The 6,605-nt window shown below is 39.2% G+C and overlaps 1 long non-coding RNA gene across 1 annotated transcript; it reads left to right on the plus strand.

The window, feature by feature from the left end:
* The first annotated feature begins 2,128 nt into the window (after positions 1–2,128).
* On the plus strand, positions 2,129–5,743 carry LOC311074185. Its single transcript, XR_014604254.1, has 3 exons — positions 2,129–3,273; positions 3,379–3,490; positions 4,082–5,743. It is a non-coding gene; the product is annotated as an uncharacterized lncRNA (long non-coding RNA).
* Positions 5,744–6,605: the final 862 nt, after the last annotated feature.

A 6,605-nucleotide genomic window follows, 5' to 3' on the forward strand; every position in this document is an offset into this window, starting at 1 on the left:
GTACCAGTGAAAAACTCACTCCCTTCGCCCTCAACCGGCCGTCAGACAAACAAGCACAAACAAAGATTTGTTTTGCTGTTAAAACAGCAGTTGAAACCTTAAAAAAGCTCACGATCACCGCTGTCATGCGCTGTAAACACCAGCACACCGGGAAAGACATACTGAAGAAGCACCGACACACTCGCTCATTGTGAGACAACACTCTTCAGAGACATCAGAAAATCCAATCGGCTCCAAAGCGAAAGACAACTGGTGCGTGCATTCACTTCCATATTTATACTCTCGCTGCGCTGCAGGGTGTGTGATGCAATTCACACACGCCAATGTCCGTTGGCTCATTTTTACAATACTCGAAGATGACAGGCTCCCTAGCTTGATCCAAATCAGTCAACACGTTGATTACGTCGAACGTTCCCGACTGAAAGGGAACCACGATTTTGTATTAATGTAGGTAAGAATTTGTGCATGCAACAAGTAAGATGTGCATTTGTGGATGAGGTGACATGCGTGACATTCATTGATTATCAAGCATAGCGTTAGTTCTGGCAGGTCACGTTAGTCAAGCTCGCATCAGCTGACCCTCAGCTGATCCACATCTACCTATAGGAATACACACCTATCACCGTGTACATATATAAGCTCCTTCAGTATTATCAGCAGCTATCGCGTTTCTCAGGAGCAACCCAGATAGCATGTAATCGGCCCGAGCTCGGCTGCCCCGCGGCGCCTGCGGCTCAGACTCGGCATCGGCGTGTGTTAACCGGGCCGATTGTGGCCCGCAGCTCGCTCTGGCACATGCATTTTTGTTACGGCTGTAAAGCACTGGGCCGATTCATGTTCACCGTAACTGGTAACTCGGCTCTGCTGTATGATCTGGACCACTTCTGGAAATGACTCGGCTTAGGTTAAATCAAGGATGGTTTTAATGTAGCAATAATTAACATAAAAATTATTTTAAAATTGACGTAAATTCCTGACTGTATCTTAGGATGTTATACTCGTCGAATGTCGTTGTCCAAAACAAAATATATGCGGTAAATAATAATAATAATAATAATAATAATAATAATAATAATAATAGAGTCATTTTGTACAGAGCAATTTTTAATATTTATAACCATAGCAAAAATGTTTAGTTGTCATGAAGAATCTTTACGTGTTTTTTAAACATGCATGGGCGCTTGACATCACTCGCACAGTCACGGTGATTGCAGTCGCGCATCGGCTGAGTAGTTGGGTAGTCTAAAATTAACACTGAGTCTAAAATTAATTTTACTGGCTATTTCAAATGTTTACCAGCAGTGACGGTTAAACTCTGGGCGCTCGGCTCAGATGCGTTTACCAGTATGAAGCCGATTTCAACAGTTGCTGCAGCGAGCGTCAGCAGTCAGCACGCAAGACGTGTGCACAACTTTCTGTGAGATAAAACTCAACGCCTGACTTAAAATCATCCCTTTTCGATCCTGCGTCATTACAGTGAACTTGAGGTAAGTCTTGTGTTCAATTTCCTTAAAAAGCATCAACATTTCACGCCGAGCATAGTTTCAATCGAGTTACGTCGACCTACATATTTCGAACTGTTGCTGATTAAATGTTGATTATTATCGAACCGTTTAAACCTTGTTCGTGTTCATTTGACAGTGATCCCTGGATGAAACGAAAAGAAAGAATTCAGAACTCGAATTCTATTAATTCTATTAATATGAAAGCTACTGGCGCGAACGAAGCTAACATAACGTTAGCTGCGCTGTTTTTGCGCTAGCAGCTCATATTTTCGTTCTGCTAGTTGGCAAAGAATTAGTTGCTAGGTTAGACACCATTTTTATTGAATGCAATTTACGTGAATAATATTTACGAGCACAGTCTTTGATCTGTGGAAGAAAATAAAGTGGAACAAATGTTAGCCAGCTTAAGGCCAATTCATACCGGACAAACGCCAACAAACACGTTTTGTCCTAAAGTATGTGCACATTTTGATCCTGTAAGAAAATATTTATTTGACTTGTAAATAGAGGAATGATGTGGGACTTTGGTCTGCTGAAAGCTGGGTAATGTCTGTTGCTGAGTGAGATCGGGACTCTTATTATGAAAATGAACTGAGGACTCTTATAACGGTAACTTAGAGGAGCAGCTGCGCCGGCGACCTCACAGTTGCTAGGGATTATGATGACGCTGACACGTTTGCTCCTGGTTTTACAGTATGATACAACATATGTTCATGCTGCAAATATTTTGTGTATTAATGTTCTCGGTTGTTAAGATCTATGTGCAGACCGTCCGCCATTTTGTGAACGCTGTGTATGACGTCGTGAAGTGCATTTAATGGCCTTTTGCACAGGGGCCTGTAACAGCACTCTCGACATTTAACAAAATATAAAACGAGAAGAAAGTTGTGTCTGAAAGCTGCAATCTTTTACTTGTATTGGTTAAAATGAATGAATATCTCGTGTTTTTCCTTGGGTGCTTGAGTTTGTCGGTGTCTGTTGGGGCAGTGTGAACATGACACTTATTTTTCATAACATTCTGAATACAACGACCAACTTTTGTTGGTGACTTTTTTTTGTTGGTGTTTGCTGGCGTTTGTCTGTGGTGTGAATTGGCCTCTAGTTGTACTTTTATGGCGCAAACTGAAATCGCACTTTATAGCTAACATCAACATTACCTTTGGCTAAATGCGGTCTGTACAGACAGGTTTGAAAAGTTTATTAGCTACCCTAGGGCTGGGCGATATGACTGAAAACTGTATCATGATGTAAGCGTTTCATATCGGTCGATAATATTGATATTTTTTATGACCTATTTAAAATAAGGACCAGGAGAAAAATATATTACATTCAACATTTTTATTTTAAACTTAACCTTCCTCTGATTATAACCCCCTCAGTTATAAAGGCAGAAATGTCAACACAACCATGGAAAGCAACACCATGGAAGACACAAAAAACAGGTCTTCTCGGGAGGCTGTGCCCACAGGTAGGAATTCTACAAAGTGATCTCTCTCGGTTTACTCTGACATATCTACGTACAATGTTTTGCTACTAATCTGTTATGCCTGCTTTTTCTTGTGTCTTACAGCAATTGCTAAGGAGATCCTCATCCAGCTTGATTCTATCAGAGAGCAGCAGTTGCTCATCCTGATGCAGCTCCTACAAATCTCCAGCAGTTCCAGACTTCACGCCAGACCCAACACATTTTGGGCTCCCACTTTCAACTATTGAGGAGCTACAATGTTTGGAGGAGACGTTAAAGAATCCAGAGGAGAAGAAGAATTTGGTGAGTTAAATTATGCATTAATCAGATCATTCCTAAAAGTCAGTCCCCACTCTCACTCATGCTATATTCCTTAAATAACTAATGAGGTACATGTCTTTGTTTCAGACTGTTCTCCTTGGAATGGTCGGAGGCATGACTCTTAAAGACACTGTGGGGCGGGTCCTGAAAAGAGCAATGAACACTTCGCTGGCGAGACTCATTAAAAGTGTGGTTCTGGGTGAGTGTCAGTGCTGGATAACTGCACTGTGGTGACATCCCAGGGCTCTACAGTGCAACCTATTTATTTATTTATTTATTTATTTATTTATTTATTTATTTATTTAACTGGCTGTGACAGTGACAAAGTATTTAAGAGCACCAGTGCGACTGACCTGAGCAGGTTCTATGGGTGCACCCTCCATTGAAACTAGAGCTAAATACCAGAAGTGGCGCATTCCACAGACGAGAATCCATGAATAACATTATTACACCGTTTTCTAAGGCTACGCGATCTATTTAAAACCATTTACAATCATAATATAGCATAGTGCTATCATGAAATCACAAAGGCTGTGATTTAGTTAAGAATATGCGCTTTTTTAAAAAAAAAAAAAAGCCCCGGCAAGTAATTTTATCAAATATCGCCTTTTAATGGGTAGGTTAATTTGTCATTGATCAGAAGGTGCTCCTAAATTTTTCACTGTGCTCCTAAACTTTTTAAATTAAAAAGAAATGTAAGTGTAGAGCCCTGCATCCGAATTAAGTTTTGGTGGTTGCTGAGTAACATCACGTGGTCATGCTGCCCTTTTCTATCTTGTGTTTTTCTCAGATGCAGTCCGCCGCAATGCCCTGACCAAACATTCTACAGAAGAGGAAACCGAGCTGCTCATCACCAGGTGTCTGCAGTTAGCCTCTGATAGGGATGCTGGCCGAAGCCAGAGGGCGAACAGGCAGACAACGTAGACAACTCAAACGCGGTGGGCCAGAATTAAATGTTTCAAAGTTAAAAATGTTGATATTGGAAAATGGTATTTGAACTCCTTGATTCTACATTAATCAGGGTTCGTACGGGTGCTTGAAATCCTTGAAAGTGCTTGAATTTTGATGTTGTGTTTTCAAGGTTTGAAAAGTGCTTGAATTTTGGATACAATGCTTGAAAATGCTTGAATTTGTAACTGTATTTCTTTCACAAGAAATATCTTTCTGACGAAATAGTTCTTTATTAAATGGAGAAAAAAAATGTAGACCTTCAGAATCAGATACAGATTGATTTGTGTTACGCTGGCCAGAGCAAAAGTAGGCGGAGTTTTCATTTTGATTTCCGCGGTTGTTTGGACGCACTGTTTTTATTGGCCACGCAGCGGCAACAGTTGAACTATTTTAAACTTTGACCGCGGCGTGCGCGCGAGCTCGCTGAGGTGCGCTTTGAGTTGCGCGGCGCAAGCCATTGAAATATATCGGTTTCATTTCATAGCGCAGCGCGGTCCGCGTCCTATCTGAATGGGCCATTAGTGACTGAGAGTACTTGGTGTGATAATGTAATGTAAGTATTGCATGTCCGTTATGTCACGTTCATTTGTGGAATATGCAGTGAACATTGCCAAAATTACAGAACTGTAACGTGCAAATTAACCTGCAAACGTTAGTCCAGTGCATAACAACAGTCGTTAATTGCTGAACTGAAATCAGTCAGTGTCATAAGTAGTATACTGTTACTGTAAGGTTTAGGATGGCCCTATGCAATATTTACACTGCTCTATTCCAGTAAATGTATTAGCTAATGTTATGTCTTGGCCCAAGACATCTTGGCAATGAAATACATTTATCAGGCAGGTGCCTGTGCACTCAGATATTGTTCAAACCTTGTCTATATCAAGAATGTGTCCCAAAACGGGAAGGCCTGTCAAATATTTCTAAGTCTTCATATTTGAAATTAATTCAGTTTTACAACCTATAAATCACATTATCTGGTAAGCAATATTTGGACATTAATATAATGAAAAGTACATTATTCATATGCTTTAGGCTATATACTTAGTGATACATTTTGAAGAATAAAACTTGTGATTGACTTAAATATTAGGGCTGCACAATATATCGAAATATTGCAAATGTATATATTACAATATGCATAATTGCATATCGCAACGGCTTGCAATAACTGGGGTCATGAACAAAAGACAAAGAAAATCACTCACTGCTTTTGGCTGAATAGGCTAGCTTTTGTAGCTTTAATAAGAATCAGTATATTTAATTCATGCAGTGAAAACTAAGCAGTGTTTATTTTTACATTTGAATAATCAGTTTCTGTTGTTATATAAACCTAATGTAGATAACCTGAACCCCTAAACCCCAGTGATGTTAAAATAACACTTCTTATGCTACAGAACACTGATGTTCACTGTCTTGAAGTTGTAGGGATATTTTCTTAACACAAAAAGAATGTGAAACACTTATGTGTAGGTTATATCATTTCATATTTTAAAGATAATTTAAGTTAATTTGACACACTTTAAGCATTATCGTATTGCATATTGAATATCGCATTATTTAATTAGTTATCGCATACCATGTTTCTTCAATATCGTGCAGCCCTCTGCTATTATGAAACATTTGGCTGTTTATCTCTTTTGATGTGATAAAAACACTAAATAATAATTTTAACTATGTATTGGTAATTTACGGTAGTGTAAGGTGCTGGAAAAAGCTTTAAAATGGACCTGGAAAGTGCTTGAAAAGTGCTTGAATTTGACCTTGGAAAAAGTGTACGAACCCTGATTAATGCTGTGATATTATTTTTATTCTATTCTGTTCTATTCTTTTCAATTCAAATCTGTTATTAAAAAGTGTGTGTGCGTAGACAACTCAAACGCAGTGGGCCAGAATTAAATGTTTCAAAGTTCAAAATGTTGATATTGGAAAATGGTATTTGAACTCCTTGATTCTACATTAATGCTGTGATATTATTTCTATTATATTCTTTTCTATTCAAATCTGTTATTAAAAAGTGTGTGTGCGTATGTGGCATATGGGATACACTTAATAGGGCTTAAGCCCAGGCAGTTTGCAGACTACGCCACGATGGGACTTTCACCCAAAGAATTAACTAATTTGTTCAACCAAGGCACTCAAGTTCGTGGATGGATAGCCAGAGACAGTGGTCCAGTACAAAAATAGAATTTATTTTCACTTCGACAATGATTGAGATTTCACAACAAACATGCACTGTACACCAAATCAAATAACACATACACTCAATATTCACTCCGCTCACTATACTCTATTCGCAACACACACATACGAGGGAGGAGGGCAATAGGGCGGAATCTTACCAGTGGGAGGCTAGTGGCTCG

This window comes from Abramis brama (assembly GCF_963993115.1).
Source record: "Abramis brama genome assembly, chromosome: 2".
Taxonomy (NCBI): Eukaryota; Metazoa; Chordata; class Actinopteri; order Cypriniformes; family Leuciscidae; genus Abramis; species Abramis brama.